Source organism: Xyrauchen texanus, chromosome 45 (genome assembly GCF_025860055.1).
Source record: "Xyrauchen texanus isolate HMW12.3.18 chromosome 45, RBS_HiC_50CHRs, whole genome shotgun sequence".
NCBI classification, from domain to species: Eukaryota; Metazoa; Chordata; class Actinopteri; order Cypriniformes; family Catostomidae; genus Xyrauchen; species Xyrauchen texanus.
This window is the reverse complement of record NC_068320.1, coordinates 28,615,244-28,627,743: the sequence shown is the minus strand read 5'-3', so window position 1 is coordinate 28,627,743 and position 12,500 is coordinate 28,615,244. Positions and strand designations below refer to the sequence as shown.

The 12,500-nt window shown below is 41.1% G+C and overlaps 1 protein-coding gene and 1 long non-coding RNA gene across 9 annotated transcripts in view; one reads left to right on the top strand and one right to left on the bottom strand.

Annotated features, from left to right (window-relative positions):
- The window catches only part of LOC127637260 (epidermal growth factor receptor kinase substrate 8-like), a 50,367-nt gene that overhangs the window by 4,593 nt on the left and 33,274 nt on the right, over nt 1-12,500 (top strand). The gene's annotated exons all lie outside the window — the stretch shown is intronic.
- Nucleotides 8,708-11,645, bottom strand: LOC127637273 (uncharacterized). The gene is made up of 3 exons (XR_007969702.1): nt 10,912-11,645; nt 10,546-10,729; nt 8,708-10,454 (listed from the first exon to the last, which is right to left on the bottom strand). It is a non-coding gene; the product is annotated as an uncharacterized LOC127637273 (long non-coding RNA).

Below are 12,500 nucleotides of genomic sequence, written 5' to 3'. Positions count from 1 at the left end.
CTCCTCCAGTGTAGTTCTGGGCTGATTTCTCACCTTTCTTAGGATCATTGAGACCCCACGAGGTGAGATCTTGCATGGAGCCCCAGTCCGAGGGAGATTGACAGTCATGTTTAGCTTCTTCCATTTTCTAATGATTGCTCCAACAGTGGACCTTTTTTCACCAAGCTGCTTGGCAATTTCCCGTAGCCCTTTCCAGCCTTGTGGAGGTGTACAATTTTGTCTCTAGTGTCTTTGGACAGCTCTTTGGTCTTGGCCATGTTAGTAGTTGGATTCTTACTGATTGTATGGGGTGGACAGGTGTCTTTATGCACCTAATGACCTCAAACAGGTGCATCTAATTTAGGATAATAAATGGAGTGGAGGTGGACATTTTAAAGGCAGACTAACAGGTCTTTGAGGGTCAGAATTCTAGCTGATAGACAGGTGTTCAAATACTTATTTGCAGCTGTATCATACAAATAAATAGTTAAAAAATCATACATTGTGATTTCTGGATTTTTTTTTTTAGATTATGTCTCTCACAGTGGACATGCACCTACGATGACAATTTCAGACCCCTCCATGATTTCCAAGTGGGAGAACTTGCAAAATAGCAGGGTGTTCAAATACTTATTTTCCTCACTGTATATAAGTTTACTATCACATCTATTTCTGTGTTTATTACAAGACAAATGAGAACTATATTCATACAAATAAATACTGTATCATGTTGATTTTCTGTGTGACACTGGAGAATAATCAGTCTCTCATGCGTGTGCACATACATGACATACATGTTATTTCTTACTCAAGGTGGCGCTGATGTTTCACTGATTGACTTGATTTATATTTGACATTCATATTTGATGAAGAAACAACATGAAGTAAACTATAGCAAGTGTAACATTATTATTGTCATTTGGGTGAACTACTGAAATTATGTCAATTGTGCGTCTATTTAAACTCAATAAGTGCTTGAGAAAATACATGTGTGTAGAGTATGTGTAGAGTATGTGTAGAGTATGTGTAGAGTATGTGTAGAGTATGGGTAGAGTATGGGTAGAGTATGGGTAGAGTATGGGTAGAGTAGGCTATGTGTAGGTCAAGTGTTATGTAGCATCAGAGTCAAAGTAACAGATCCTGTTTATATTTGTTGCATTATCTCTTTGATATGTGAAAAAATAAACATCAAAATATATTTTATTTTATTTTTTTCTAATTGTCTTGAAAATATTTTGTAAATGTTACATTATTTGGGCATTTTGTAGATCCATTTGAATTCAGAAGTTTACATACACTTGGGTTGAAGTCATTAAAACTCATTTTTTAATCACTTCACAGATTTAATATGAGGAAACTATAGTTTTAGTGAGTCGATTAGGAAATCTACTTTGTGGTAATTTTTCCATCAATAGTTTACAGACCGATTGTGTCACTTTTAATTGACTATATTATAATTCCAGTGGGTCAGAAGTTACATACACTAAGTTAACTGTGACTATAAGCAGCTTGGAAAATTCCAGAAAATGTCACGCCTTTAGACAATTAGCCAATCAGCTTCTGATGGGAGGTGTGCTGAATTGGAGGTGTACCTGTGGATGTATTTTAATCTCAGTGTCTCTTTGCTTGACATCATGAGAAAATCTAAATAAATCAGACAAGACCTCAGAAGCACAATTGTGGACCTCCACAAGTCTGGATCATCCCTGGGAGCAATTTCCAAACCCCTGAAGGTGCCGCGTTCATCTGTACAAACAACAGTACACAAGTATAAACACCATGTGACCACACAGTCATCATACCGCTCAGGAAGGAGACGCATTCTGTCTCCTAGAGATGAACGTAGTTTGTGTGAAAAGTGCAAATCAATCCCAGAACAACAGCAAAGGACCTTGTGAAGATGCTGGAGGAAACAGGTGGACGAGTATCTAGATCCACAGCAAAACCAGTCCTATATGGACATCACCTGAAAGGCTCAGCAAGGAAGAAGCCGCTGCTCCAAAACCACCATAAACAAGCCAGAATACAGTTTGCAAGTGCACATGGGGACAAAGATCTGACTGGGGAAATGTCCTCTGGTCTGATGAAACACATATTGAACTGTTTGTCCATAATGACCATCGTTATGTTTGGAGGGAAAAGGGCGAAGAACAGCATCCCAACCGTGAAGCATGAGGGTGCAGCATCATGTTGTGGGGGTGTTTGCTGCAGGAGGGACGGTGCACTTCACTAAATAGATGATGACATCATGAGGAAGGAACATTATGTGGATATATTGAAGCAACATCTCAAGACATCAGACAGGAAGTTAAAGCTCGTCACAAATGGGTCTTCCAAATGGACAATGACCCCAAGCACACCTCCAGAGTTGTGGTTAAATGGTTTAATGACGACAAAGTCAAGATATTGGAGCGGCATCACAAAGTCCTGACCTCAATCCCACAGAACAATCCTGACTCTTGTGGAAGGATCCCCAAAACATTTGACCCAAGTTAAACAATTTAAATCAAAGCTGCCAAATACTGACAGTGTGTGTAAACTTCTGCCCCACTGGGAATGTGATGAAAGAAATAAAAGCTGAAATGTCAGGAATTGTGAAGACGTAGTTTAAATGTATTTGGCTAAAGTGTCCAGACTACTGTATATGTGTCGGGTCTCTAAAGACCCAAATATATAGGAGTGTTGGGGAAACCCATACATTTAAGGGTTCTGCCTAGAGCTTTCCACTTCACACAGACCTTCAGACTGTTCTGATTTATCACGCTTGATCTGTTCTAATCATGACGTACATTCTTAGAGTAGTGGATGATTAAAAATCCCATAGACTTCTATTGACGTAATGTTTATATCAAGGTAGGGCTGGACGTTATGGCTTCAAATATCTCAATGTGTTTCAGCCTATTGATGATATACAATATATATATCTCTCAATAATTATGTATTTTCCCTGAAATGGCTCAAAAGTCAAAAATAGTTGTTTTGTTATCAGAAGAACCATAATTTCATGAAAACAAGTTCATGAAGTAGATTCAATATTTTAAAGACATTAAATACAAATCTATTTTAAAATAAAATGTTTCCCTACAGGTTTGCACTAAATGAACACAAGGGAGAATGAGATCTAATCATTGATATGCACTTTTATATTTACATTTAATATACAATGATACATGGTTGCTTAAACAGCATTACTTCATATATATATATATAATTATTTTATAGAACTGATTCCATATTTTATATTCTGTTTATTGTTTTGTGTGGGTGGAATCAATAAAAATGTTAATAACAAAAAAAGTGATATATTACTTGAGCTTCATATGGAGCTTTTATTTGGACACTGTTACCTGGAGCTGGTGGAGCTTAACCAGTGATGTGATTTATCCAAACCAGATCCAGATCGGATATATGCTGATGATGTACAGCTCATCCTGTCAGGAGAGAGAACAACATGCAGACTGTTTCTGGAATGTGCTGTACTTCATCAGAGGAGGAGTGTGTGTTATAGATGGTCTCACTCAAAGTCTGATAAACCTCACGTCTTCCATACTTTCTGTGTGTGTGTGTGTGTGTGTGTGTGTGTGTGTGTATCTGGATATGTGTGTGCGTGTGTTTATATGTGTGTGTGTGTGTGTGTGTGTGTGTGTGTGTGTATGTGTGTGCATGTGTTTATATGTGTGTGTGTGTGTGTGTGTGTGTGTTTCTGTGTGTGTATATGTGTTTATATGTGTGTGCGTGTGTTTATATGTGTGTGTGTGTATATGTGTTTATGTGTGTGTGTGTGTGTGTGTGTGTGTGTGTATGTGTGTGTGTGTATGTGTGTGTATGTGTTTATATGTGTGTGTGTGTGTGTGTGTGTTTCTGTGTGTGTATGTATCTGTATGTGTGTGTGTGTATCTATGTGTGTGTGTGTGTGTGTATATGTGTGTGTATGTGTGTGTGTGTGTGTGTGTGTGTATCTGATGTGTGTGTGTGTGTGTGTGTGTGTTTATATGTGTGTCTGTGTGTGTATATGTGTGTCTGTGTGTATCTGGATGTGTGTGTGTGTGTGTGTATCTGGATGTGTGTGTGTGTGTGTGTGTATCTGGATGTGTGTGTGTGTGTGTGTATCTGTGTGTGTGTGTGTGTGTGTATGTGAGTGTGTGTGTGTATCTGGATGTGTGTGTGTGTGTGTGTGTATCTGGATGTGTGTGTGTGTGTGTGCATGTGTTTATATGTGTGTCTGTGTGTGTATATGTGTGTCTGTGTGTATCTGGATGTGTGTGTGTCTGTATATGTGTGTGTTTGTGTTAGGGCTGGGACGGTTACCGCATTACCGCAATACCGCGGTCACGTGACTCCAACCGCGGGTCTGAGCTTGTCACCGTCGTCACCGCAAAAAAAACATTGGCCTGCACATGTGTGCACGTTGTGTCTAATGACATGGATTCGTTGTGTCTAATGACATGGATTCATTGATTCTAATGATATGGATTATGTCTAATGATATTAGCCTACATGGATTCAAGGTTTTCTAAACAAAACTTATCAAAATATGGAGCAAATCCGACCTTTCGCGAGTTGGGGAGCGCAATGTTCCATGACACATAATAACATTCCATTTGTATTAGAGATGCGCGGATGGGCTATTATTATTTAATCCGCAACCGCATCACAAAACTCATCTGTCCGCACCAACGTTTTTTGATAAATTTTCAAAACCGCATCCGCGGCGCTGACTGTTTTAAGGTCTGAGCGATGCAAGGCGCTGCTGCCGCGAGGCTAGAAAGCTCTTGGCTGTTCTAGAAAGGAGACTGATCCAATGCAGCAAAGATATTTTAAAGGCTAAAGTCCCTAGTAGGCTATAGCCTATTGGCTATGTTGTATCCCCAGAATATCAGCAGTGAAGTCCGTTTCCGATTGGCGCACAGGGATAAAAATAAATAAATAAATAGCAACGCACATCGGCAAACCTGACTACTAGGCTACTGTAGCCTAAAATTTTATCATTTTGTTTTGAATTTTGTTTAAAATGCATTTTAAGATTTCTATTTATTTCTCATGTCTGTGAGGCAGTAGGCCTAGCCGCCGAGTTTCGGTTCATTTATGAGAGAGCTCACGCGCAAGAGATCGCATCGGCGCTTCCACGTCCTGCTGCTGATTATATGTCTGCTATATTTGCTTCTTATTTATTAATTCCAGGCAATTAGTTAATGAAACAGTGATTAAAATTAAGATACAATTTATACAAAACGAAATTTTGAGTTAAAGAAAGGCTTTCTACAAAACAAAACTTAATAAAGTGGTCAAAATCATGTCTGACCCATCTTCAATGCGAATGTATCTGAGAATAATCTTAAATAAGGAAATCTATACAGTGTTCATGCCAAATTACTGCTTGATGAAAATTTGACTATTTCAAATTGTGCTCGTTTTTTTCTTCGGATGTAGGTGACAATATTTAAAGTCTGTCTATCAAAAGCGACTTCTGATGTGTGCGCCAAAGTCTGTCGAGGTCTTCTCCCTTCAGAGACTCAGAGACTTCTCTGATCCAATGTAATGTATTTAATGCGGTTTACCGCTATACCGCGGGAATATCTTGCTTTTCAACCGCGGTTAGAAAAAATCCATACCGCCCCAGCCCTAGTTTGTGTGTGTATCTGGATGTGTGTGTGTGTGTGTGTGTGTATCTGGATGTGTGTGTGTGTGTGTGTATATGTGTTTATGTGTGGGTGTGTGTGTGTGTGGGTGTGTGTATATGTGTGGGTGTGTGTGTGTATGTGTGTGTGTGTATCTGGGTGTGTGTGTGTGTATGTGAGTGTGTGTGTGTGTATCTGGATGTGTGTGTGTGTGTCTGTATCTGGATGTGTGTGTGTGTATCTGGATGTGTGTGTGTGTGTGTGTGTATCTGGATGTGTGTGTGTGTGTGTGTGTGTATCTGGATGTGTGTGTGTGTGTGTGTGTGTATCTGGATGTGTGTGTGTGTGTGTGTGTGTGTGTGTATCTGGATGTGTGTGTGTGTGTGTGTGTGTGTGTGTGTGTGTGTATCTGGATGTGTGTGTGTGTGTGTGTGTGTGTATCTGGATGTGTGTGTGTGTGTGTGTGTGTGTGTGTGTGTGTGTGTATCTGGATGTGTGTGTGTGTGTGTGTGTGTGTGTGTGTGTGTGTGTATCTGGATGTGTGTGTGTGTGTGTGTGTGTGTGTATCTGGATGTGTGTGTGTGTGTGTGTGTGTGTGTGTGTATCTGGATGTGTGTGTGTGTGTGTGTGTGTGTGTGTGTGTGTGTGCAGTCTCTGTTTAGTTTGAAATTAACAAATCAAAACAGTTTTTTAAAGTTGTTCAGTTTGATGTCATGAGTTTCCATGTGTTCATGTGTTTGCTGAATTCAGGAAGTTCAAAGGGCTTGTGTTTTGACCTGTTCTAGAGAATAATGTTTGTAATGGATGTGTGTGTGTGTGAGTGTGTGTGTGTGTCTGTGTGTGTGTGAGTGTGTGTGTGTGTGTATGTGTGTGTATTTATCACTTTGTGGGGACCAAATGTCCCCATAAGGATAAGTAAAACCGAAATGTTTGACCTTGTGGGGACATTTTGTCGGTCCCCATGAGGAAAACAGCTTATAAATCATAATAAATTATGTTTTTTGAAAATGTAAAAATGCAGAAAGTTTTCTGTGAGGGTTAGGTTTAGGGGTAGGGTTAGGTTTAGGGGATAGAATATAAAGTTTGTACAGTATAAAAACCATTATGTCTATGGAAAGTCCCCATAAAACATGGAAACACAACATGTGTGTGTGTGTGTGTGTGTGTGTGTGTGTGTTTGTACAAGAGCAAAAGTACCCTGAAGTGAGTTTGATTGTGATTGCTCATCACATACACAACAACTGTTCTGAATGTGTGTGTGTGTGTGTGTGTGTGTGTGTGTGTGTGTGAATCTGAACACAGAGGATCAGTCTGCTTCTTCCATTGAGCGAGTTTCCTCCTGCTTATCTACAATCATGTTTTATTGTCATCTATTCATAGCACAGCTGTGACCAGCACAATAACTTTCTTTCACGTCCTGCACACGGCCGGCCAATCACAGTGAGAGTATCTGGGTTACATTTACAGTTCAACACATGTATGTATTTCACATTGAGCTTTCACCAAAAACACGCTGTATTTTGTGTTCATTTAAAGGTGGAAAGTTCATTTTGTGCCACAGATTTTCATTACAGACCGGAAGCATCTGATTTGTCTTTTATGAACTTCTGTTGTTCAGTCTGGAAATGTGGGATATATTTGTTGTCTTGCTTTTCAGCAAAACCTCGATGTAAACATGTTTGTGTATCACAGACAGTGAGCGACTGATAATGAGACTCATCTAATTAGTGCTCATCATAAGGTTCTCTATCGGCTCACTGACAACAAAGCAAAACTGATTTTTGGATTATCTGAAGATGTGATTGTGAGTGGTGCTCGCCCGCTGGAGAATGTACCGCCATAAAGTTATGGTGTTATGGGCTGTGGGCAGGTCCTTTTATGTTGTTGCTAGGGTGTTCAGAGTGGTTGCTAGGTGGTTGTTTATTGGCTAAAGTGAAAGTAGCCTGGAGTTCCTCCAATGTAAGTCTATGGGTTTTGTTTTCAGGTGAAATGGTAAGTGTGTTCTGTTAGTAAAGTAACAGTAAAATCACAACTTTTGTGCTTTAATCTCAACTCAACTTTATTTAATTAGCATTTAAAAGTTGACCAACGTGATTCACAGTTATACAAATTATAACATTTAAAAATGACCACAAACACTAGTAATAATAATAACAATAATTAATCCATTATCACGAGCAAGACAGATGTTGGATAAAAGGTTGGCAAAATAGGCATTGACATGTTTAAAAGTACAATTTTCACTTATTATAATTTGAAGAATTAATTGATTTAAACCACTTTGATGATGAAATTAATCTTTAAAACATGTTCCGGAAAATAATAATTATTATTAATATTAGCTAAACTTGACTATCACACCTGGAGTCATGAGTTTGAATTCAGGGCGTGCTGAGTGACTCCAGACAGGTCTCTTTAGCAACCAAATTGGCCCAGTTGCTAGGGAGGGTAGAGTCACATGGGGTAACCAAATTGGGCCGGTTGCTAGGGAGGGTAGAGTCACATGGGGTAACCAAATTGGGCCGGTTGCTAGGGAGGGTAGAGTCACATGGGGTAACCAAATTGGGCCGGTTGCTAGGGAGGGTAGAGTCACATGGGGTAACCAAATTGGGCGGTTGCTAGGGAGGGTAGAGTCACATGGGGTAACCAAATTGGCCCAGTTGGTAGGGAGGAAGAGTCACATGGGGTAACCAAATTGGCCCGGTTGCTAGGGAGGGTAGAGTCACATGGGGTAACCAAATTGGGCGGTTGCTAGGGAGGGTAGAGTCACATGGGGTAACCAAATTGGGCGGTTGCTAGGGAGGGTAGAGTCACATGGGGTAACCAAATTGGGTGGGTTGCTAGGGAGGGTAGAGTCACATGGGGTAACCAAATTGGGCGGTTGCTAGGGAGGGTAGAGTCACATGGGGTAACCAAATTGGGCCGGTTGCTAGGGAGGGTAGAGTCACATGGGGTAACCAAATTGGGCGGTTGCTAGGGAGGGTAGAGTCACATGGGGTAACCAAATTGGCCCAGTTGCTAGGGAGGGTAGAGTCACATGGGGTAACCAAATTGGGCCGGTTGCTAGGGAGGGTAGAGTCACATGGGGTAACCTCCTCGTGGTTGTGATTAGTGGTTCTCTCAATGGGGTGTGTGGTGAGTTGTGTGTGGATCGTGGAGAGTAGCATGAGTCTCCACATGCTGTGAGTCTCCGCGGTGTCATGCACAACGAGTCACGTGATCAGATGCGCCGATTGACGGTCTCAGAAGTGGAGGCAACTGTGATTCCTCCTCCACCACCCGGATTGAGGCGAGTAACCGCGCCACCACGAGGACCTACTAAGTAGTGGGAAATTGGTAGAAAAGGGGATAAAAAAAGAAATAAAAAAAATACAACATTAACTTAACTCGCAATAGTTTGTGTTCCTTAGCAATAGTTTATACTGTATCCATACAGGTTTTACTATGAATATCAAGGTTAAAATATGGTTACTGTAGTAAAATCATGGTAAATTTATTGCGAGGGAATGCAAAAAATGAGTCTATTGTAATAAAATAAAAAATAATAATAATTAGGATTTTACATAATATGGTTCCAGACAACTAAAGAGTTCAAGCACAAGCCTAAAGTATATGTATCTCTCCACAAGTAAGCATAAACAATGGAGGGGAAAAAGAAAATAAATGAAATGCACAAAGTTAAATACACTCTTGTTTTAAACTACAGGAAACTGTCCAATATTATCCACAGTTTAATTGACATAGTCCAGGTAAATGGAGCTTTAAATAAAAACGATAGAAACTCTTGGAATCTATATATAGATATAGTGACATCATCAGCTGCACATTTCAGTGACGTCTCTTCAAACACTTGCTCGTGTGTGACATCATCACTGGACACGCTGTAAGATCTTCAGTGTGTGGGAGGTGTGACCTCTGGCCATGGGTGCAGTCGCATTAGATCAGGTTTCTGAAGGTCACAGAGGTCAAGATGGTTCTGGTTCCACCTGCTCTTGTTTCTCTCTCATCAGACTTCAGCATGTCATTGTTACACAGCACCTCAGTGTTTTACTCAAGCGGTCAGGGTTTGACTAGTAAACATGATCCAGTCTGCTCCTGCTGGTGGGTTCGGTAACTGCATCATGATGGGGCAAAAGCATAGTTCTCTATTGTTGGCTGTGCAAAAGTAATTGTGTTTGGCTTTGTTTAATATCCTGTCGCATGAGCTCCCGCTGTAGGTGGAATTTATGAACAATTGTTACATGTTTTGAGTAAAAGCAGCAGTGTAATTAACGGATCAGACTGAGCTCTTTATTTGCTGTTCTCTCGCTGATCTCTTCATTAAAATAGCTTTAACAGAAGAACACTGAATGTGCTCCAAGTCTGTTGTGTCTGTGACATCAGTGTGTGTTCTGCTGATCAGATGATCAGTCATTAATTACATGTTCCAAACCCGCATGACTTTCTTTCTTCTGTGGAAAATGATGAAATACACCAAATAAACACCATTAATTATCATAAAAGTTGTCCAAATGAGACAAAGAATATTTGTACTGTTAAATATTCATTTGTCACACTGCAGGACAATTTAAAATGATCAAGTGGAGACAAAGAGAGGATTAAAATATACATATCCAAACATCATCTCCAGCCTGAAACTGAACTTCTGCTCCCTATTTAGTGCATGACTTAACCTCCAGTGTGCTGTCTGTCTGCACTGGACTCAGAACAGTTATAGAAGAGCTATAGGATGCTCCCTTGCTCCCTATTTAGTGTATGACTTAACCTCCAGTGTGCTGTCTGTCTGCACTGGTCTCAGAACAGTTATAGGAGAGATATAGGATGCTCCCTTGCTCCCTATTTAGTGCATGACTTAACCTCCAGTGTGCTGTCTGTCTGCACTGGTCTCAGAACAGTTATAGAGAGCTATAGGATGTTCCCTTGCTCCCTATTTAGTGCATGTCTTAACCTCCAGTGTGCTGTCTGTCTGCACTGATCTCAGAACAGTTATAGGAGAGCTATAGGATGCTCCCTTGCTCCCTATTTAGTGCATGACTTAACCTCCAGTGTGCTGTCTGTCTGCACTGGTCTCAGAACAGTTATAGGAGAGCTATAGGATGCTCCCTTACTCCCTATTTAGTGCATGACTTAACCTCCAGTGTGCTGTCTGTCTGCACTGGTCTCAGAACAGTTATAGAGAGCTATAGGATGCACCCTTGCTCCCTATTTAGTGCATGACTTAACCTGCAGTGTGCTGTCTGTCTGCACTGGTCTCAGAACAGTTATAGAGAGCTATAGGATGCTCCCTTGCTCCCTATTTAGTGCATGACTTAACCTCCAGTGTGCTGTCTGTCTGCACTGGTCTCAGAACAGTTATAGGAGAGCTATAGGATGCTCCCTTGCTCCCCATTTAGTGCATGACTTAACCTCCAGTGTGCTGTCTGTCTGCACTGGTCTCAGAACAGTTATAGAGAGCTATAGGATGCTCCCTTGCTCCCTATTTAGTGCATGACTTAACCTCCAGTGTGCTGTCTGTCTGCACTGGTCTCAGAACAGTTATAGGAGAGCTATAGGATGCTCCCTTGCTCCCTATTTAGTGCATGACTTAACCTCCAGTGTGCTGTCTGTCTGCACTGGTCTCAGAACAGTTATAGGAGAGCTATAGGATGCTCCCTTGCTCCCTATTTAGTGTATGACTTAACCTCCAGTGTGCTGTCTGTCTGCACTGGTCTCAGAACAGTTATAGGAGAGATATAGGATGCTCCCTTGCTCCCTATTTAGTGCATGACTTAACCTCCAGTGTGCTGTCTGTCTGCACTGGTCTCAGAACAGTTATAGGAGAGCTATAGGATGCTCCCTTGCTCCCTATTTAGTGCATGACTTAACCTCCAGTGTGCTGTCTGTCTGCACTGGTCTCAGAACAGTTTGAAATGCACCGTTCTCAGTGTGATAATGTTCAGTAGATATATGAATGTGTTTAATAATATGTATGAATAGAATCATATTATACAGTGATAACTAAATAAAATATAAAAACCATTGTATTAAAATGAAGCGAAATGACCCACAAATGTGTTAATGTTAAAAGTTATTAAAAATAACATGGAATAACATGTTTTTGAACTTTTGTGAGAGTGTGTGAGTGAGTGAGTGTGTGAGTGAGTGAGTGAGTGAGTGTGTGAATGTGTGAGTGTGTGAGTGAGTGAGTGTGTGAGTGAGTGTGTGAGTGAGTGTGTGAGTGAGTGTGTGAGTGAGTGTGAGTGAGTGAGTGTGTGAGTGAGTGTGTGAGTGAGTGTGTGAGTGAGTGAGTGTGTGAGTGAGTGTGTGAGTGAGTGTGTGAGTGAGTGTGTGAGTGAGTGAGTGTGTGAATGTGTGTGTGAGTGAGTGTGTGAGTGAGTGTGTGAGTGAGTGTGTGAGTGTGTGAGTGTGTGAGTGAGTGTGTGAGTGAGTGTGTGAGTGAGTGTGTGAGTGTGTGAATGTGTGAGTGTGTGAATGTGTGAGTGTGTGAATGTGTGAGTGTGTGAGTGAGTGAGTGAGTGTGTGTGTGAGTGAGTGTGTGAGTGAGTGAGTGTGTGAATGTGTGAGTGAGTGTGTGAGTGTGTGAATGTGTGAGTGAGTGAGTGTGTGAATGTGTGAGTGAGTGTGTGAGTGAGTGTGTGAGTGTGTGAGTGTGTGAGTGAGTGAGTGAGTGTGTGTGTGAGTGAGTGTGTGAGTGAGTGAGTGTGTGAATGTGTGAGTGAGTGTGTGAGTGTGTGAGTGTGTGAGTGAGTGTGTGAATGTGTGAGTGAGTGAGTGTGTGAATGTGTGAGTGAGTGAGTGTGTGAATGTGTGAGTGAGTGAGTGAGTGAATGTGTGAGTGAGTGTGTGAATGTGTGAGTGAGTGTGTGAGTGTGTGAGTGTGTGAGTGTGTGAGTGAGTGAGTGT